The sequence below is a fragment of the Parasteatoda tepidariorum genome, chromosome 8 (assembly GCF_982258835.1).
Source record: "Parasteatoda tepidariorum strain Cologne lab strain chromosome 8, Ptep-v5.0, whole genome shotgun sequence".
NCBI lineage: Eukaryota > Metazoa > Arthropoda > Arachnida > Araneae > Theridiidae > Parasteatoda > Parasteatoda tepidariorum.
Window position 1 is genome coordinate 28,290,263 of NC_141762.1, and position 23,079 is coordinate 28,313,341.

Below are 23,079 nucleotides of genomic sequence, written 5' to 3' on the forward strand. Positions count from 1 at the left end.
CCTTTATTTATTTTATTATATTTATTTATATTATTTATTTATTTTTTATTTATTTTATTAATATATAACTATATTTTCCATCTCTCTGAGTACTCTCATAAAAAAAAAATCTTTAATCTTACTTTTTGCCAAAAATATCGAATATATTTTCAAATTTTTTATATTTTATGTCTTTTTTTCGCAATACAGATTTTTGTTAGTTCTTTTCCTTATTTTAGTCGTTGATTTTTCTCTTACTTTTGATGTCAGCAAATTTTTTGAAATTTAACACTTCCTTTCCTAAAGTTAAATATTCCAATTAACAGAAGAGGAAAAAATTTATAATAATGTTGTTTTTTAAAAGAAAAAATACTGCATAAAATATGAATTATATAAAGTGTAAACAAAGTTTTTCAAACTGATTCAATATAGTACAAAATATTGGTATTTTTTACACGTTCTAGAACAGGCACTTGATATTTAGGTTAACTACTTTTCATCAGTGTTTTTATTTCTCGAAATTAATTTTTTGTTTGCTTTATATTTTTAAAAGCTAAATGATAATTTAAAACTTATCAAATCATCAGTAGTTATCAAATCTTATATAATGACATAATCTGAGATTTTAAATGTATTAAGCAGAAAACATGATATTAAATAAGAAATGAAAGTATATGCATCAGTGGTATGAATGTGTGATGCATGCCATCAGTAGAGTATGCAGTATGCGTCAGTGAGGAGATAAGACCTAAAGATTTTTCGCTATTTATATTTTTCAAAAAGTGGAAAAATAAATGAAATAATTTAATGAAAATTCAATGCTTAAAATTTCTAAAAGTTATTTAGAGTATCATCACAAATGTTGAGGATGATCTACTTAAATATTAACCAGAATTTTACATTGTAAATTTGCATTTCAGTACATTTCACTTGATGCAGTGTTAATTTTAAATTTGAATGCTTTTCTCTTGCTGCAATGTAAAGTTTGGCTTCCTGCACTTTAACAAATCCTTCCATTTATCCACCCATCCATGACCTAGATAATCTGTAGAATTACTGATTTCAGCATCTTAGCAGTAATATTATGCAATAGTACTTATTTATGCCCCTTTACTAATCGTCAAATTTTCAATAAATTATAAAATATTTAAAATTCAATTTACGCGATGATCGAACCCAATTTTTTATGTTATTTGAAAAAAAAAGTATTTTATCGTTTTCATTTTTATACTACTAATAATAATTATATAATAAAAATGCAAACGATTATTCTCGTAAATGCATCAGACAAAGATTCGGTCTTGATAAACTCTGTATCAAGTGGCAACAATCATTCCAATGCTTATTAAGAATGTTCCATATCAGGTTGCAAAAGACAAAAATTAATCAGCCGTGGAAGGAGATAATATAAAATTCAAATTGCTAAGATTTTGTTAACTTTTAAAATTCAATATGTACTTAAAATTTTTAAGAAAGATTTGCATGATAATTAAACCAAATTTTGTGTGTTATTTGAAAAAAAAAATTATTTATGCATATAAAAATGCAAATGATTTTTCTCAAAATGCATCATGCAAACAGTCAGTTTAGAAAAACTCTATATCAAATGGCGAAGATCGTTCTAATGCTTATGAAGAATGTTCTATATCTGGTCGTAAAAGACAAAAATTAATCAGCCGCGGAAGAAGATAAAGGAAAAATCCCTCTCTCCTTCTATCACTCGTATTTAGTGGATAGCCAGAAAAGAAACAATGCCATCAAATGCTGTAAGGGAAGGGTTGAGTGAGTCTCGTGACCAAAGCACGTGTTTCTCTTTTCTATCGTTCTCTTCTCTTTTGTTGCTGATTACGAGACGCCGTTAATTGACTCCCCCCACCCCCACTCATTCTCTCTCTCTCTCTCTTTTTCTCTTTTTTTTTTTCTTAGTATCTGGATCTAGACACAACATACTTTCCTGTGATGTTGTTGTTTGTCTGTCCAGCGGTCAGTCGGTCAATGCCGCCTTCGGACATCAACCCCCCCTTTTTTTTCTTCTCATTCTCACTTTTCTTAAGGGTGAAGTTTATGAACTTATTTTCGGGGTATGATATTTGTCTTGTACATACTACGTACCTGTTTAGTTACTTTATCTATTGAAATTCATTAATTGTGGAAAATATGCATAATTCCACCTAAATTTTAGTTAATTTGATACACGGAATTAAGTTTCGAATTCTTTTCACCTATTTTATTTTTAACTTAGTGCTACGTAAACTAGCATTTAATGCTAGTTTATTTGAAATATATCTATTTGATTCTGTATAAGCTTGGATTTGAACTCATTTCACTTGGTTCATTATGATTTTTTATTTGCCGTACTTTTCGCCTGGTGCAATGTAAATTTTGGTTTGAATAATATTGATTTGGTGCAATATAAAGTTTGATTTTAATACTATTAGCTATATTTGAGTCATCACTTTTTAATGTGCTCAATTTGCTCAGATTCCATTGTAAGTCTATTTCGTTTCTTGATCGCCTTTTCAACGGTTACTGCTACGAAATTCTGCATGATTTTAAAAAACCCAATTTTTAATACGATAATAAGATGCGTGAATTTCGAATTAGAGTTATCACTTTTCATAATATATCCATATATATATTTGCTAAATCAGCTATTGATAAAAAGGAAATTTTTTTAATGTGAAAGTTCTTTTTTTGCAATTAATTCTAGAAATTAAAAGTATTTAATTTTCTGCAAATATACAAATTTTTTTCATATAAAAATTTAGTGCTGGAGCACTAACGTTTATATAAAAATTATCATATTTGCCACATAACTTGACTAAAAGGATCATGGTATATGACAATTAAGTCATTTAATTAAATTTTAGTCATATAAATGAAAAAATTTTGTTCTTATTTAGGCAACTATTTTCGTAGTTTTCGGCAACTATTTTCATGCTTTAGACGACTAAAAGCAACTATTTTGTTCATTTTTTTATGTGGTAACCCTGCAATTGAAAAGATCAAACGTAACACGAGACCCAAATCGTAGCATGACATCTTCTAACTGTAAAAAAATCACAGAAATTGTAATAAAAACATGATACAAACTTTCTGAATACAATGAAAGTGATAACTCAGATGTATCAGACATCACAAATTTATCCGTAATTATTACGATTTCGTAGTCAAGATTACGGCTTAACGGTTAAGCGATAAAAATTACGATTTTTGAGATTTTTCTGAAATATTTGTTTAAAAAAAGTTTTTTTTTTATTATCCATAACTAGTCATGGTTATCAGCTAAAATATGATAAGATAATGTTCTAATTTAAGCAAAAAATTTATTCCAAATAATTAAATTTAATTTCATTATTTTATCATGAAGTATAAAAATTCATTGTTGTATATTTTTTAATTTGGTACATTTGCCGAAGTGTTATTTTTTAAAAATCCTATAGTGAATTCATATATAATTTTATTAACGGGCAAAAAAGAATTACTCAAAAATGAACTCATAGGACGTGCTTATTTTGAAATGAGAGTATGTTTGAAACAAATTATAACGCGTGCCTTTTTCAAATGTGCAACACAACGCGTTTTTGTAACCTAACAGAACGAGAATTATCTTTTGCAAATAAATGTACTTTCGATATATTACGGATTTCAATAATTCTATTTATAAACTCATTACAAATTTTTAAAAAAAAGTTCAATGACGAATTTTGTCCTCGCTTGAATCTTTTAACTATATTTCGTACCTACTATTATGTACTCTAAATAATACAGGGACATTTGAAATTAGTATGCACTATTAGTTCACCTATCGTTGCTATTACGTTACGTTAATTTTGAAATGAATTCGTTCGTCTAGAAAAAAACTGAAGGTACATAATTTCGATGACCTAATTCCAAACTCTAAAGTAAGTTTTTTATTTTCAAAATTACATTCGTTCAATTTTGTTGTTGAAGGTGTTAAATTATACTTGTATTTACGTTTGCTTATTATGACCAGTTTAAAGAAAATGTGAATAAATTCTCCATAATTTGTTTACTAGGAATCTGTTAATTTTTCTCTAGTCAAAATATATATATATATAAAAACTTTTTTAAAATTTAAACTCTTGTTCAAACTTAAAGCGTTCCATTATTTAATTTAAGTGTTTTTCATAAAAAAAATAACATTGTGCACGTGACATATATTTTTTGTTTCATACTTATTTTATTACAGAAACATATTCAAAAGTGAATAAAGGATGACAAACTCTTTTCTTTTTTTCCCACTCTCATTTTTGCTTTATTTTATTTTTATGACCATCGTTGAACAGCTGACCAAATTTTTGAGTTTACGAGTACTAATGCAGAGTGGCCAACTGCTCCGGACACGCCAAAATAATTAAAAAAAATTTTTAGAAAAAAGACGGTAAATACTAACTACAAACTAAATTTTGCAAATATTTGACTATTTTTGCTTGCTTTTTAAAAGGTAAAGCATGATATAACTATAAAGTGGTGAATTATATAAGCCTATGAATTATTTAGAAAGAGTGGTGGATAAAAATCTACTAAATTGAATTTATTAAACCAAGAATCCCAATTGATAAAGTACCATTTATAAATATTTATTTGCTGTCCGGAGCAAATTGGCATCTCTGCTAATGTTCAACTACGTACTGTAATTTTGTACTGTAATTTTGTACCCAACCCAGAAGATAAGTGAACTGCTGGATCATGTATTGGGAAAAATTTGCCTTCGTGGAGGAAGACATCGAGAACCTCCCACGGTTAGCCTGACGGCAAGGGAACCACTTAGGGTATTTCACGTCAGCACTGTGGTCAGTGCAATCCGGATGCGGAATTCGTATCAATCAGCCATCGCCGGGATTCAAACCCGGTTCACCTCATTTGAAGACGAACACTCTATCCCCTGAGGCATCGCGGTTCTCATTTTTGCCATAGAAATAACATAATAAATAAATGAATACATGACATTCTCATTTATTTTTATTTTACGCTCATTTTTGATACAGTAACATATTCAAAAATGGGTTGTTAATTTTTTTTAAAAATTCCATACTCATTTTTGATACAAAAAAGTCATTTAAACTAAGCATACGAAATATTTTTAGATTAAATACCCGTTGCTATTTTTAGTACCTGATGTGTTTAAAAGTGAGTATTCTGTACTCACTTTTTTACCCGTTTCTCGCAATGTTATATTCATAAGAAGTATACATAAATTAAAATTGCACTAGTTAGAAACTTTAGGAAAAATAAACTTAAAATTTAAGATAAACGTAATGTATGCCATTTTTTTTTCTTACACTGCTTTACAAGTTGTAACAAATTGACTATTTGCGAAGTCGGATAGTGTGACATTTTATTTTATAATTGAAATACTTCTTCTGGTGTTTTCACACTTTCGTGAATCTTAGTTACTGTGATGTACCTCTTGCGTGTGTGACAGATATAGGGGGTTGAGTGGTTATGTCCTGGAGTACCTCTCATTTTGCTTTCTGACTCCATTAGTGAAGAAAAAGCACGCGATGCAAAGCTAACACGATAATCACTGCCTTCCCTGGGATTTTTTTTTCCTTTCCCCATTCTTATAATTGTTTTGGATGCGCTGAAAACCATTTAGTCGTCATTATAAATGTTCTTTTACCTCCTTTTCAATTTTTTCATTTTAGATGTGTTTTTAATGTTTTTTTTTTATCAGTCATACACGAATATTATTATCGAAAGTCATTTATATGTTTCACTTGAAGAATAGTATAACTATTAATAATGAACATGATAATATTTTTCAGACGTCTCCCGTGATGCATAAAACGTTTTGTATGCGTATCATCTTTGTTTTTATTGTCCGAAAAGGATAGCATAAAATTGCTTAAGCTTATGTAATGTTTCTGTAAGGAAATCTTAAAAGCTCAGTCTTTTACCAGAAACATTTTTTAAAACCTAAAAAAGATAACATAACTTAATTAAGCTCATATAATGTTTTTGTAAGGAAATATTAAAAATACAGCATTTTGTCACAAACATTTTTAATGTATAGCAAGATAACATTTATATTATGTTTCTGTAACGGAATATTTAAAGTGCAACATTGACAAGTAATGTCCCTGTTAGTATATACAAGAAACCTCCAAACATTTTTAATGTCCAAAAAAGGACGTAACTTAATTAAGTTTTATAATGTTTCTGTAATGAATTATTAAAAATATAGCATTTTTTTACAAAAATTTTTTATGTCCTAAAAAGATAACATAGTTTTTATTGTAATAATGTTACAAATAGTGAAATAGGAATTTCGTAATCTTTTTTGATGTGAAAAAATTGAAATCCATTATCTTTAAAACATTAAACACTTTATTTGCAACAAAAATAGTACACAAGACTTGGAATTTTTTCTTGAATTAAAATAAAAATATTGTTTAGTTCTTCAAAAAATTTTCTTAGTGTAACTAAAAATGAAACTGAACTATTTTAAGTAGAGACTGCGAAATACTTTTATTAATTTAATCTTCTACATAGAGAAATAATAATAATAAAACCGGTAATAAAATCAAAATATACGGTATTTGGTCCATCAATTTAGTAATTTTTCCATTCGTATGGTAATGGTTTCATAATTTTGTTCATATTTTCATAATTATAGTTCTTGTTACCGCAAATTTAGTAAAAAATATAAAACTGAAAAATAATTTTAATCGAAAAATGGTTTTTATATGCTCTAAAAGATTTTTTGACCATGCTTTGAAGATTTTCTTATTTTTATTTTTTTAATAATCACTTTATTAATTACATTATTTTTATAAACTTTATAGTAAAATATATCTTCATTATAAAATGAAAGCAAAAATAATTACGTTTTTCATATATGAATAAAATGCCAAGAAAACTTAACGGAAAATTCGCACTATCCGTTTCTTACCTATAAAATAAATATGTTTTGTTAGATCGCCAGTCATAGTTGTACAATATATTCCACAAGTTTATATTGAAGTTTTCGGACATTCTTATTAATTTTATTTATCCATATTCGAAATATAGCGTAAGGAAAAATTTGTTACACTGTCAAAAATTCTGGTCTGAATTACTGTAAAAAGTACTGGCACCTTGAGTCTTGGTACTTTTTGTCATAATTTGACCCGGGATTTTTTTCAGTGTAGACAGTTATTGACATTTAAAATAAGTTAATTGTTGAACCGCCTATCATAATTATGCAATTGTAAGTTTTCGTACATTTTTATTAATTTTATTTACCCATATTCAAAATATAGCGTAAGAAAAAATTTGTTGCACTGTCAAAAATTCTGGTCTAAATTACTGTGAAAAGTACTGGCACCTTGAGTGTAGGTACTTTTTGTCATAATTTGATCCGGGTTTTTTTTTTCAGTGTAGACAGTTATTGACATTTAAAATAAGTTAATTGTTGAACCGCCTACATAATTATGCAATTGTAAGCAAAATTTCGTTTACAGTATTTTTACAGTTTTACAGTACGTTTACAGTATTTTTTACAGTTTATTTATAAGTTTAGTAAATTTTTACAGTATGACTTATTTTAAAATCACTGTAGTTAAACAATTAATTACTTTAAAAATATGCGATATAAAATTTTATGGTAAATATGGAGTTTTCAGTAAAATTAATTTTAGGGATCTTGCAACCAGGGTGCCCTTACTTTTTGGAATTTTTACTTTGGAATTTTTACAGTGTAGTTCAATTCTAGGTAGTTTGTTTTTTACTCGCTTCAGAAATGAAATGTTTCAAAAACTATCTTTAACTAATTACAAACTATGTTATTTTATAAAAGCATGTAAAACATTAATATAATTTTGTACTCAGAAAATGAATTGAGATCTAGTAGTCTCATTTTTAAATTTCATGTAATTGATTTTGTACATATGCTTTACAGTACTGGTGATAAAGGTTTTTTATAGATAAAGTAAAAAATGAATTGAACTTCAATTTATTTTCGAATTTTTTCGTAATTGATTTTGTACATACGCTTATGTTATGCTTATGCTATGATGTTTTGTACATACGCTTATGCTTATGTTATGCCGAATTTTTGCTTTACAGTACTGGTGATAAAGTTTTTTTATAGATGAAGTAAAAAACTGAATTGAACTTCAACTTATTTTCGAATTTTTTCGTAATTGATTTTGTGGGTTCGCTTGACACAACCATTAGAAACTGTACAAAGCTGGTTTTAAACGAACAGAGGTTGAATAGTCTCATTTTTAAATTTCTTGAAAATAATTTTGTACCTACCTTTTATTGGAATGCTGAATTTTTTCCCCTTAAGTCTGAGAACGGATTAAACTGGTTTATAACGAATTGAGCTTCACGAGTCTCATTTTTAAATTTCTTGAAAATAATTTTGTACCTACCTTTTATTGGAATGCTGAATTTTTTCCCTTTAAGTCTGAGAACGGATTAAACTGGTTTATAACGAATTAAACTTCACGAGTCTCATTTTTAAATTTCTCGTAATTGATTTTGCATTTACGCTTTTTGGAACTGATTTTTTTCTTCTTCTTAGTGACATCTGTACCCTCGACTGCAGTTTCGTAACGTTTCTATTATATTTATGCTATTAACGCGTCTACAACACATTTCAAAGGAACTTTACCATTTTCGATTTCTATTGCATCTTGTTCCTGTTTCTTGAAATCTCAAGAGCTGTTATGAGATTTGCAGATTGCAGAAAATCTGGTGGCATTTTTGTCGTGGCTGCCCTTTGTTGCGTGGGTCTGGTTGTTGCTTCCGTTTCCTGTTTGTATCGGTGGGATTTTGCCAAGGTCGCCAACAAAACTCTATTTACGGGCGGGTAGTACGTCCCTTATTTTACTCTTATTTTGGGGTGTTCCAGCTGTTCCCCTTATAAGTACACAGAGGTCAACACATCTCGTTACTTTCGCTGTCTCCGGAACTTGTTTATTCATGCAAATGACGTTCCATCCAAAGCTACTGTGAGAAAATTTCCTTTTCAACATATTAGCAGCTTTTTTTTTTTTCCTGCTCTTTCCGTCATTTCTTTTAAATAGATTTTTCCGTTAAAATATGAATCAGCTTGCGATTTTATTTTGCTGATTCTTAGAAAGTCAAAGAAATATTTCTCTGGATGTCGCATCTGTTTTTACTGCTGTAGTTTGATATTTAAATTTTAGAAACATGGGGGGAGGGAGAAAGGAAATTCACTGTTGCCAGAATTATAAAATGAAAATCAAATAAATTAATCATAAAAGAAAGTTGAGCGATCAGGTAATATAATACATGGCACGTAGCGTTTTTAAAAAGTGCTTAAATGTGCTCTTTTTCGATTTTCGTTTTTTGAAAGCCTTTTAGGTGCTTTTTTTATTGGGCGTTTTTAAAAAGTGCTTTAATTTTCCCTTTTCGAAAATGAGATTTTTTCTTCTTTACCATGTCGATTTTCGCCACGTATTATTCAAAAGCGTGGTATTCATATTGTTCTATTCAACGGTTTCACATTTCATTCTAACTCAATGCATTTACCGGCTTACCGTCGGTCCGTAGCGTATGAAAGCACCAATCACTTTACACATTTGATGAAATACTTGCGGGTCCGCATGTACGTATACTGAGCTGGGTTCGGTGAAATGCTTGCACTCTCTGCTGCATTTTGCAAGGATTTCTCAATTTCTGACTTCATTTTCCACCCATCTGAATTCGATCCGAAGAATCTCTCGAACTTTTTATGGTGGCTAATATAATTAAGAAAAGAGTTCTTTCTCAGAAACTAGTTATTTTACAATGATCATGTGAAGTCTTTGAAAATTATTTTGTATTTTGTTAATGTATATAGTGCATATAAATATTTTTTCAGTGATTAAAAGGTGCCTATTTTTTGTTGAAAGGTTTGACTACGCACCCTGTAATAGAATATCAAAAAACTACTTTAAAATATAATCGATATATATATATATATATATCCTCCAGGAGAGACCATCAAAACCTCTCCCAGCGAACTGGCAAACCTCTGCACCACATCTGGAAAAAGTCAAATAAGAAAACACAAAGGAAAATCAGAACAAAACAAAAAATATTAACCAAACAAATAGTTTAAAACCTATGCAAAATATTTGTGGGAAGCTCCTGTTTAGAGATATCTCTATGCAGTGCCGGATTACCCATTAGGCCATGGCCTGGGGCCCCCAATGATTAGGGGCCCCCTGAAAATGGTTTTTTTGAAAATAAGTGAGAAAAATTTAGAAAAACAATGATTTTTAAGAAAAAAATATAAAAATTTCAAATATATATTGATAAAATACGATAATTATTTTTACATAATGTTAATCATATTTATTTATTACTTATTTTGGTTATTATTCATTAGCATTATCATAGTTTATGTATTATAAGATTTATCAATGTTTTTTAAGTTCAAATTTGTCATTTTGATTTGCGCGCGAAAAAATTGAAGGCAGTAACTATTTATTTCAAGACAAACTTGGATCTGTTTTTCCAAATGTTGAAACTGCTCTTCGCATTTTTCTAACTCTTATGATAACAAATTGTTCTACGGAGGCCGGGATAGCCTGGTCGGTAGGGCGCTGGGCCAAGAGTTCGTGAGTTCGATCCCCGCCGGTCAAAGACCCCCGTGTAGTAAATGGTGACTGGTGCACGTTAAATCTGTTTAGTCGCAAAATCCTCCATGCTCCCAAATCAATACCTGTGGAGGTACTGATCCAGGAGTCTCCTTGTCTTCTGAATTTTTTCAAAATTACAAGGCTACGGAGTTGAACATTAGTAGCCGTAAACCCAAAAATTGGGTCGGCTGTTCAGCGAAGGATATAAATTTTTTTTTTAAAAAAGAAATTGTTCTACGGAGCGCTCGTTTTTAAAAATGAAACGTATCTTGAGTGAGCAAAGAAGCGTCATGTTTCAAAAGCGATTAGACATGCTAAGTTTGATGTTTATCGAATGTTCTCCGTGAAATTAATATTGATAACATTACAGATGAGTTTATTGATCGCAAGAGCAGAAAAAAAAAAGATTTTTGAATACCAATTTTAGAGTAGCGTTGATTTTGTAAGGTGTTAATAAACTTCAATTTTTTTTCAAAATGTTATGATTATTTTTTAGTTCTAATTTAACAAAATAAAGAAAAATATAATTTATTACTATTTATTTTAATTTTAAATTTGCTTTCTTAAATGAAGAGATCTATAAATACTTTTTTATTTGAATAAATAAAAAATATACGGGGAATAAAATTTAATCTAAGAGCCCCAAAAATTTGAATGGCCTAGGGCCCCGCGTGCGCTTAATCGGGCGCTGTCTCTATAACGATCTCTGAGTGAAATCTACAACCTCATGTTGCACTCAGAGTGCATTAAGGACGATGCTCTCAATGATTTAAGTCGGATATTAAATTAGAAAAAAATAAGTTTTTGTTAAGAAAAACTTAGAAAAAAAGAGAGTTTTTTTTTTATTAAAGAAATACTTAGAAAAAAATAAGTTTTTATTTTTTATTATTTTTATTTTTAGAAAAACTTAGAAAAAAATAAGTTTTTTTTAAAGAAAAACTAGGCCTCTCAAACAAACAAACCTCTTCTCATTTTTTAAATCTAACTAATTTTAAAGATATTAAATTAAATGCAAGCCTAAACAAAAAGCATTATTATATTTATTTATAATAGTTCTATCATTTATAATTCGTAAGTTTGGTTTTGCACGTAATTATAATTTTTATAAGGATAATTTTTATTGAGATTATACTGATAATATCCCTTTTTTATTTTGTCCAGACCTTTTTCTTTTATTCACTAACTATATCAAGTAACATCCGTGTTAAAGTTATTATAGTGTTGTGCTTTTTATATATAAAAGTAACCATGCTTATAAAAACATGGACGTTAAGAATTCCAGGAAATTTATAATTACAGTACAAAAATGAAACACAGAACGTTAATAAAAGTAATGGAAAATATAAAATGTTTTATAAGGGCGGGCCGTTGGCTAGAGTTTAAATTGACTGAAATTGATAAAATCTGTAAAAATAGGTGCTTTTCCTAAAAATATAACTGCCTTGAGGATTTTGTATACATCTTGATTCATTTTCCTTTAGTATTACTAAGTATTTGTTGTTCTAAGTATTTGTTTAGTATTTCTAAGTATTTGTGTTGTATGTTTACTGATTATATTTTCCTTACTTTTAGGTAAGATGTAATTCTTTTTTAAGGATTCTTTCTTCTATAGGAACAAAATAGTCAATTTTCAGCATTTGAGTAAGTTAAGTTTCTTTTTTTTTTTTTCATAAGTTTATATCCGTATTTTTTTTCAAAAAAATTTTGTTGATTAATTTAATTAATTTTTTTTTTCAATTTGTAAAATAAACACTGTTGGAAATTTTGCGGAAAAAATGTTTATTTAACAATATATTTAATTGTTATTGTATCATATTCAGACAAAGCAATCAAAAAACCTTAAAAAAGATAGTATTCGAACTGTGAAGGAAAAAAAAAAAAAAACAGTTTATTATCTGCTTTCACATAATACGGTTAAGCAACCAGAATTTTATCGCGCCGACTAGGTCCACCTAATGAGGCCACTTAGTTACTTACATCTGCTTACATATTGTAGCCGAGAGGGCTTATCTGTCATTTTCAAGACCGACAAAACTGGGATTCGATTCCCAGTGTTGACATCTCAATATTTCCCCCATTCCATTTAACACCTGAAGAGTTTCCAATGTGTTTTGCACTCTTATGTTCTGCACTCTCCAATGTCCATTACCTAACGCAAAGCCTATCTTCTATGTTTAGTTAAATTTCTTTTTTACCTTTTTGAATCCAGCAAGTAACCAGTGATCACAATTTTTTCTCTTTTGTAATTGTATTCATACATTTTTTAATTATTTTTGTTCGAATTGCTCAAGGAGCGAAATTAGATTAGTTATGAAAGACTAAATGTCATAATTCTTTTTGCTTTAAAATGCATTGTAACTGTTTTAGATCTGTGTAATTTTTTTAAACTTAAATAAGTTTATAACACTTAAAGTTCCCTTCGTTTGGCGAAAGATCTTTCATAAATAAAATTAATTAGTTTGTAGTGCAAAATTTTAATTTTAAAAAAGTTGATAATTTGTTTTATTATACTTCAAAAGCGCTATTGAGAAAATTAACATGTTTTTAAAATGTATTAGTGGATATATTTAACTGAACATTTTAATAACAAATTCGTTGCTATACTATATGAAGACAAAAGAATAGGAGACAAAAATTAAATCCTCTTTTACTTGAGCAATGTGTGTTTGACACCATGATTTGAAATCTCGAAATACTTAAAATTCAACTTATTTAAAAAGACAGACCAGCTGGTCGCCAGAGAGAGACTGCTGGTTTATTATAAAATATTGAAATTTACTTCTGAATTTTACACAGCTCATAGATTATTGTTGCACAATATATTTGAAATTCATCTTTTCCATTGAAATGTGAACTTAAAATTAACTTCCGAGTTTTTTACAACTTATATACTATTGTTGTACAATAACATTTAAAAAGAATCTCAACCACTGCTGCAGGTTCCGACATACTTCACGGTAATTGTTTTTAAAATTTATAAACAAAAAAGTAAATTTTTCTGTAGAGAAAAGGGAAAATAAATTTTGTCTATGTTTTAATTTAATTCAAGGATTAGGAAAATTTATATAACAACAATTGTTTGCTGAAAGGTTTGTAAAATTTGCGATTTCTTGCACCGATATTAATAAAATATGCTATTTCTTGCAAAGAGCTCCTTAAAATTACCATTACTTGTAGTGTTTCTACGATAATGCTGGGTATTATTTTTTCTGTTGCACTTAATACTAAAGGTATAATATAAATACATTTCATAAACTTATAATTGGAATCACGTTTTTAGTACTTTCTTTCAATTAGTAGTAGAACCTCTAAATATTTTTTTTATTTTTTATTTTCTTCCCTCTATGATTAATTTCTGAACTCTGTAATTAATTTCTTTGTTCTTTGATTAATTTCTTACCTCTATGATTTATTTCTGAATTTTATAAGAAGTTTTTGAACTCTTAATAACTTCTGAACTCTATGAGTTCAGAAGTTAGTTAGCTAGTTTTAGTTTTCTTTTGATGTTAGGATAAAAAGAGTTGAAGTCAGGATTCTGTTTATCTGGACAAGGGAAACGGACCTTTTATGATGCAAACGATTTAAGTATAAATTTTTGTTTTGTTTATATTGTTCTTTTTTAATTCAACACATTTTTTAAGTCAATTGGTTGATTGATTAGAACTACTAAGGAACATATTTTAAAACTCTTAGATCTTTTGCACTTTCATTTTAAAGTATTTTCAAACTATTGAGGCGAGATAACTAATAAAACGGCAATTACATTGTTACTTAACGCCTTTTGCTTAGATAAATTTGTTTTTATTAATATTGTATTATAACCAACAAATTATTTAAATAGAATTACTATATAACAAGTTTTAAAAATTTTAATCGTTTGCATTTGTAAAAATTTTTTTATCTAAAGATCTTTAATCGTTTGCTATTTCAATCAAATTATTTCGCAAATCTCAATCGTTAGCAATTTCAATCAAACTATCTTTGATTTTTTGCTATTTTTTTTCCTTCCAATTTGTGCGATTCAAAAGAAATTTTTCACTGTATTGAAATAACATTCCATATTTCATATTGTGAGCGATGAGAGGAAGAAAAAAAAATGAGAGTGAATAGAAAGTTAGTGAAAGTGTCGCTATGAACTTTTCAAGTCGTACCCTATTTGAATACAATACAACTGTCGAGAAGCATGATGCATCGTGTAGGATTGCGCAAACGCCTCTGAGCGATCCGTCACTCACGCCCTCTCTACTTTTCCAAACTTGCTCACCCCCTTTCCTCTCTTTCTCTCCTGGTTCTCCTTAACCTCCTGATTAACAGGTGGCAGCACCGTATCACAAAACGCGCTCTCTATCCATGGGAGAGAGAACCACATTTTGAAAGTATATCAGATTATCACGATTTATTTATTATTTATAAATAATTTCCATACCATCATTCATTATATTAATTTTTACTTCCCACATTCATAATGTTTTTGCGTTTAAATAAATAAACACTTCTAAGCTTAATTAATTAATTTTTAAAAAAACTTTTTATTGGTTTATATATTTTTTTGATTTTATTATTTTTCTTTTTAATGTATATTGTTATTAAGGTGCACTTCAGTAATTAATAAAAATATGGGGAGCTATTTTTTTTTTTTTTAAAAGGGCATGTTTTGGTTTATTATTTGTTAAGCACTCTAAAAATGTCTACCAATATTCAACAATGCATTTAATACAGTTAATATTTCAATTTTTTAATGTAGTTGAAAAAATTGTAAGTTAAAATTATAATTATTATTTTAAATTTATGAATCAAAATATAAATCAGTTTCTTCAATTTTATAAATCGAAAATTATAGTACAATGATTTTATAATTTGTATTGTCAATTATATTCATATTTTTTTTTTTAGATAATTATGAGTCTAAACTGAAACAAAATGATCATAAAAATTCGTTTATAAATTAAGTATTGCTTGCACATATGGATTACTTGTTGGAAACACGATTTAAATAATTTTAAAATTTTTTAGATCTAAACGGTTGTAAAATTATTTGAATTTTTCTGAATCTGATGTTTAACAAATCAATTTAAAAAGAAATTTTCAAGTTGAAGATAAAATTTTAACTTTAGTTCCAATAGGATGTTATAAGGAGTATTAATGTCACTTAAATAAAATGCTTCAAATTAAGGGATGTTTCGATTTAAAGAGTCATATATTAGTTCCAAATTTCTTCAACCATACATATTTGTGCCATATTTGCAATCAATGTCTGTATTTAATTAGCAATCTAAACATGCACCTATGACTATCCATATAACTATCGATATCCATATTCGATATAACTATTCATATAACTCTTTATACACAATATTCCATTTAACTATTCATATAACTCTCCATATCCATATTCTATATAACTATCCATATAACTCTTCATATCCATATTCTATAAAACTCCCCATATCTATATTCCTTTCATATAACTTTACATATCCACATTCTATATAACTATTTAACTCTCCATGTTCCATTTAACTATCAGTATATTCTCCACATCCATATTTCATACAACTATTCATATAATTCTCCATATAATTACGCTATATAACTGTCCTATGTAACTCCATTCTATTTACAGAGAGTCTGTTTTATTAGTTTCAAAGTTTTTAAACAATGCTTATTTGTCTTACATTTGCTATAACTTTCTAAATGCTCGTTTATAATTAGATTTATAAACAAGCATTTGGGATTATTCTTTTCCACATTCCATATAACTATACATGTTTCATATAACTGTTCTATCTAATTGAAAATTCTATAAAAATTATTTATGGATATATTAGATATATGAATAGTTCATATTAATATTTTTTTTATTTATTTAGTAAGTTGCTTTTTTGGTTTCTTTCACAAATTAATGACTTTTTTGTTTTTGTTTTTTTTCGTAACAGAAAAATACCGATTTACAAAATTTTTTCCACCCTGCAATTTCTGTTTGTTTTATAGCAAACACATTATCCGACTCTTTTTTTTTTTTCAATGTTTATGAAACTTAACATTTATTTGACTATCTTACGTCGATTTAAAGCTTTTATTTTATTTGAATAATATTTACGTTTTTTTTTATTTTCATTTATGATAGCATTATCAATGAGAGGGTAAGATAATTTTCAGAACTCCTACCATTATCTTAGGGTTAAATTTTTTATCATTACTACGAGAACTAAAACAAACAAGAGATGGGAATTAAAAGCTATGCGTAGTATTTGCAAGTGTTTGGAAAAATATTTACACATTTTAAGATAATTTAATAGAGTCGTAAAAAAAAAAAAAAAAGTTTTATTTTGCATTTAAAGATTGTATTTGGATACTTAGTAATCTAGTTTTTTTTCCTTTTAGTGTACTGAATGAAAACAATTTTATCGTTTTCTTCGTTACGAAAATAAAAAATTCTATTTTGTGCATTTGTGCGTCAATTGCTATCTTGAATCCCACTCTTGCGTCATTAGTTCCGTATACAATATCAAAAAAATATCAACAATACCATCTGTAGTTTCAGAATTATTTTTAGAAGCTGTATTTTTTTTTTTACACGTGGTAACTAGGTTACTCTATGTATCTGTAATTAAAGGGGAACAACACAGTTGAAACTTGTAAAAAAGAAGGATTTTTTAATCAATTTTGCAATGATTGAGATTAATTTAACTTAATGCATTTTTTTACCTTATTGTTCATATTTTAATCTTTACTAGGAGGCTCCGCCCCCTGCTTTCTAACGCTCGCCAACTCCCGAGAATTGCTACGCAATCCTATGTGGTTCACGCCGTGAACCATGGCTCGCTGCGCTCGCTCGCTAATGAACACAATGTTCTAGCACAAAGACATAGTATATTATCATCAAAGACATAGTATTTCATCATCAAAGACATAGTATTATACTTATGTAGAAGAATTCTATCAATGTTCTTATTGGCTATTAAAAAAGTATATTAGCTATTTAGATTGTACATGGTGAAAAAATCAAAACATTAGCTAAATGAGAAACATATTAGCAAAATAAATTATAAAATATTGCAGTCACTCACCTAAATTCAACAAAATGTGTATAATAAATTCATTCATAAATCAAAAAATTTAATGCATTCAATACAAACACTTAGACGTTTTTTAGACGTTTAGGTAGCTCCCAGTAGAAAAATATCAATTCAACAGCGGCCTTTTAAAGCATTCTCACTTCAATTATTTAATTCATTCCTAATTGAGTTTAAATTAAATATTATCATGTTTTTAGGGCATGAATCTGAATTGAACAACCTGATAATGCTCACTCTGGTTATTGTTTCCGTTTTTAAAAGCGCTATATGTTGAGCCAGCTTAAATTAAATATTATCATGTTTTTAGGGCATGAATCTGAATTGAACAACCTGATAATGCTCACTCTGGTTATTGTTTCCGTTTTTAAAAGCGCTATATGTTGAGCCACCTCATATAGATTTGCCATGTGACATTTTTAGCAGCAATCATTGGTCGATTTTCTAACGTTGCCATTCGGGGAGTTGTAATGAGGCTTCTTTTTTGGTGCCGTGTAAGAGAAATATATATAGAGATTTTATCTTGTTGAAAATGCAACAATTTAAAAAAATCTCGCTTGTATTATATACAATGTCTATAATTTATTTTTTTTTAAATTATCCATAACTTGCTGTACTCATAAGTTGGAAAAAATTTATTTAAATTTGATTCCGTTTTTTTTCCTTTTTTTTTCAATTGCATGAATATAGTTTTCGTTGCACGAATGATTTTCAGGAGTAAAATTTTTCACAAATGGATTCGTTTTTAAAATTTTTTTTTATAAAAAATGATATAAAATAAGTTACATTTTTGTGGTATGCTTAAAACTAAGAAATAAAATATTACTACGTGCAACGAAAACTGTACTTATTGTGTCAAAATTTGAAGTAGATAGGCTAAAAATTGTACTAGTTCAAAATTGTACTCATGGTGCGTAGCGTTTTTAAAAAGTGCTTAATGGTGCTTATTTTCGATTTTGTTTTTTAAAAGCCCTTAAAGGTGCTTCTTTCATGGGGTGTTTTTAAAAAGTGTTTAATTTTCCTTTTTAGAAAATGAGATTTTTCTTCTTTACCGTGTCGATTTTCGCTGCGTATCATGCAAAAGCGTGCTTTTCACATTGTTCTATTCAACGTTTTCACAACCATTCAACCACAATCCATTTTGGCTTAAATTCGGCCCGTAGCATTTAAAAGTGCCAATCATTTTACATGTTTGATGAAATAATTGGGAGTAGTCATACGAGTATGCGTCTACTGAGCTGAGTTCGGTGAGATTCTTGCAGTCTCGTGTCCAACTCTGCATTTTGCAAAATATTCTCAATTTCAGGCTTCATTTTCCATCTTCTGAAATCGAACCGAAAAATCTCTCGATCTTTTTATGGTGGCTAATATAATAAAATAAAGAGTTCTCTGTCAGAAACTAGTTATTTTATCATGATCATGTAAAGTTTTAGAAAATAATTTTGCATTTTGTTTATGCATATAGTACTTAAATCTTTTTTTTTGAGTGCTTAAAAAGTACTTTAAAGGTGCTTATTTTTTGTTGAGAGATTTGGCTACGCACCCTGGTACTAGTATTGAAATTGTATCGGTTGAAAATTGTAATACAGCTAGTAAGAAAAACATTGTTTTAAGTAAATTGCGTTTAAGATCTTGTGATCAATAAGTCATGCAAATATAATAAATTTTTTAACTAATGCATTAATATCAAGTTCATGAGATGTTTTTCGCCATTATTTTCAGCAGTCTTAAGTGCTAGTCTAGTCTTTTTTCTTGTTGATCTACCCACATGTAATGCCTCATATGTTTTTAGATTAGCAGCCGAAATTCTGCAGTCTTCTTCATTTTGAGTATATTCATTGGCTGCTGGGCATGCAACATTTATTTCTAATTGTTCAATAACAGTGAATAACTTTTTGCAAAATTTATTAAAAATTATTAACAGCTAAATAAGTTTCAATATTTCAACTACCTATTTTGAAAGTAGGGATGTAACGAATAGTGATTTGGCCGAATCTTCGACCTATATTGCTCTAAAATAATTTGTGATTTCGTTACCCAAAATGTGTTTTAAGTAATTTGCTGAAATTGCTTTTCAATTATTTACCTAATTGCAAATTATTTGCTCTACAATAATTTGAAAGTTCGCTACACAAAATGTGTTTTAAAAAATTTGCTGAAATTGCTTTTCAAATACTTAGCTAATTTAGAAATTATTGTTCAAGAATAATTTGTTGCTTCTTTATTCAAAATGTGATTCAAGAAATTTTTTAACATTGCTTTTCAACTATTTACCTAATTGCAAATTATGGCTCAAGAATAATTTGCTGCTTCGTTACCCAGAAAGTGTTTTAAGAAATTTTCTGAAATTACTTTTCAAATATTTATCCAATTATAAATTATTTTTCAAAAATAATTTGTTACTACGTTACTCAAAAAGTATTTTTAAAAATTTGATAATATTGCTTTGTAAATATTTACCTAATTGTAAACTATAAGAATTGGAATGAATTGTTATTAAAAAAGTTTTTTTTTTTTTATATACTCAATTTATTCAAAAAATAATAATAATAATACTTTAGCTTTAGCCAAGGTAAGAAAAAGAACATTCCTATTAATAACTATCTTTTGGAATGATTTCCAAATTTTAAGTGTTTGTTTTAGAAGTAAATATGGCAAAAAAAAAATTTTTTTCTGTGACCTATAGTTTAGAAAATCTTAGCATTCATATTTTGTTAAAGAAATCTGCTAAAATTGCTTTTTCCAGTGTTTACCAAATAAAACTATTACTGTTCAATGATTTATTACCGAGAAAGTGCTCTATGCTGGATTTATATAATAGCAATAATATACTATTTATAAGAAGAAAATAAACAATAAAAAAGTAAATTCATGAAGTTTTGGAATGTTTCTCAATTTCAAATTTATGTAAAAAAAAAAAAAATTGAAGTATCTTTTTTATATTTTTGCATTCCTTATCTATTTATGAGAAATATTTGCATTTATATTTTCAGACGCTTAGAATGGTTTAATTCTTAAACAGTGTTCTTAATATTCCAATTTATTTAAAAATAGTTCTTAAGTTATAAAAAGAACGCAATTTTTTTGAGAATGCCAGTTTATAAATGGATGTTTTTTAGAATCCTTTTCAAATTTTAAGTTTTAAAGTTTTGTTGTTGAATTAAATAAGGCAAGGTAAGAGTTTTTTTTTAAACATCATTATGAGGTTGCAAATTATTCTGTTCTTAAGTTATAAAAAGAATAGAACAGTTTTCGAATTTTAAGTTTTGAAATTTTGTTGTTGAATTAAATAAGGTAAGGTAAGGCTTTTTTTTTTACATCATTATGAGGTTGCAAATTATTCTGTTCTTAAGTTATAAAAAGAATAGAATCGTTTTCGAATTTTAAGTTTTGAAATTTTGTTGTTGAATTAAATTAAACAAGCTAAGATTGTTTTTTTGAATTTGAAAATTATTCTACTCCAATAAGATTAGTTGCACAATCATTTTAAATAAATAAAGAGATAAGTGGGTGAAGAGTATGATGCAAAACATTCCATGTTAGGTTTTTTTCCGCAGCATTTCGCGAATAACGCTTGTGATTATCAAAAATCGATAATAATTAGTGGATTATCATAATTTTTTTAATTGCTGAGCTTATTGGTTTTTGAAGTGACATGTTTGTGGATTTCAGTTAATTATCTTTAAGGTTGAGATTGTAGAAAATAAAAATAATATTATGCTTATATTTCTTGTCCGCTAGCTACCAATTAGAGAAATCCAAAAAATCGCTGATACTCTTTGTAGTTTTGATTTTCTAGCATAAGGCAAGTTTTCTAAGGTTATTCGTCGACTGTTAGTTTCCTAATGCACTTGGAACCTTCGTCCATTTCAAAAACATTTGACGATTGTCTCTTATACTTTTGTCCAAATGTAATGGCTGAATGATTTGGCAAAATAAATTTAAGTTGTGTAGCTAGCAAATCTAAAATAATTTCTTAGTTTTTCTCAAATTACTCTCTAACTCTCTCTTTCTCTCTCTTTTTTCAAAAATATTACTTAAAACTTTCTTCCACCAGATTGTGAAATTTAATTGTTAAGTTTCGTTATATTTTATTTTTAAGTACGAAATTGAAGAACTAAATCTCCGCATGAACTAAGAAAATGTTTCTTTTTTGTATATGTTACTTGTTTCTGAACAAATATGATTTATAAACATTATATATACTTTTATAAATATTATAATAAAATATTTATAAAAATAAAATTCTGAAACATCCCCCACATTTTATAGCTCCTCGTAGTATAATTTAATTTTTTTCTATAAAATTCACAAATGTACGCTGAATTTTTTATTTATTCGCATTTTAGGATGCAGCGAAATTACAAATCTTGCGAATGAAATGCTTGTTTGTTATTTAAACAGCAGGCACTAACTCTATACTTCCACCCTTAAAATATCTCTCATCATGCCGTAAGAAAAATTCTCCACTCTCTGAATATTACAAATCCCAGACCACAGCAATAAATCTACTTTAATAAAATATTTATGAAACTCTTCTTAACTTACAAATTCTACCATGCCACCTACTGAATTTGTATGTAACGATGTTGCTCACGGAATATTTGATTGTTTGTAAAAAGCAAAAATAAAAATTCAAACTGCGCTCTTTTAAGCGCAAGAAACATAATATTTATAGCAAGATTTTTCTGTATGCTTCAGCATCTTCTTATTTTTTTCTTCTCCCTATGTAAGGAGGCCATATACTTATTTCCAGCGTCTTTCAAGAGGTGAGAAAATATTCACGTGGGAATACAAACCGATGTTCTTCATGCCCGCCGATGATAATTCTCTAAAATATTATGCTTTCGTCAGGTTGCAAGTGAAGGTGGTACCCCATTTTTTATACATGTATTCCTCCAGAGCCTTGCATCGCTATGTTTCTTTCTTTTTCCCTTGGCCCATCGCTAAGTCCCGTGTTTTCCCTTGATAGATGACCGTTGGCCGACAACAATAGCCGTATGTAGATGACGACAGATGCAGGTGCGTCCACGGGAATATATCCGCTCGAGCGATCTGAATCTTTCCACTCCCCCCCATCCAGAAGATGTCCCAGTAAAAGGGTGTTGGTTGACGCCGTTTGTTTGTTTTTGCTGAAAACAGGCATCCATTATAGATGAAGTCTATTTCCATTTGCTTGATGTAAATGCATCCATCCTAAAGCATGAATTGATGTATGTATTTATGTATGATATTTCCCATCTGTCTCGGGCAGCGATGTGCTGTATACATTTGCTGACGGTTGTCCGTCTCCCTGTTTTGTTTGTTTCTTTGGGGGCCTCCAGAGGAAAGCGATCCTCCCTTCTCTCAATCCCTTCCTTTTTGGATGGATGTCTTTGGAGGAATGTTTTCTGGGGGTGCACTGGAATTACATGTTTGGC

General features: G+C 28.4%; 1 protein-coding gene and 1 long non-coding RNA gene across 5 annotated transcripts in view; both read left to right on the top strand.

Annotated features, from left to right (window-relative positions):
* The window catches only part of LOC107438772 (uncharacterized), a 572,328-nt gene that overhangs the window by 218,627 nt on the left and 330,622 nt on the right, over positions 1–23,079 (top strand). The gene's annotated exons all lie outside the window — the stretch shown is intronic.
* LOC147806033 (uncharacterized) overlaps positions 1–23,079 on the top strand; it is a 154,205-nt gene that overhangs the window by 47,180 nt on the left and 83,946 nt on the right. Inside the window, exon 2 of the long non-coding RNA XR_015428689.1 lies at positions 12,156–12,224. This is a non-coding gene — a long non-coding RNA (uncharacterized LOC147806033). The remainder of the gene's footprint in view (positions 1–12,155; positions 12,225–23,079) is intronic.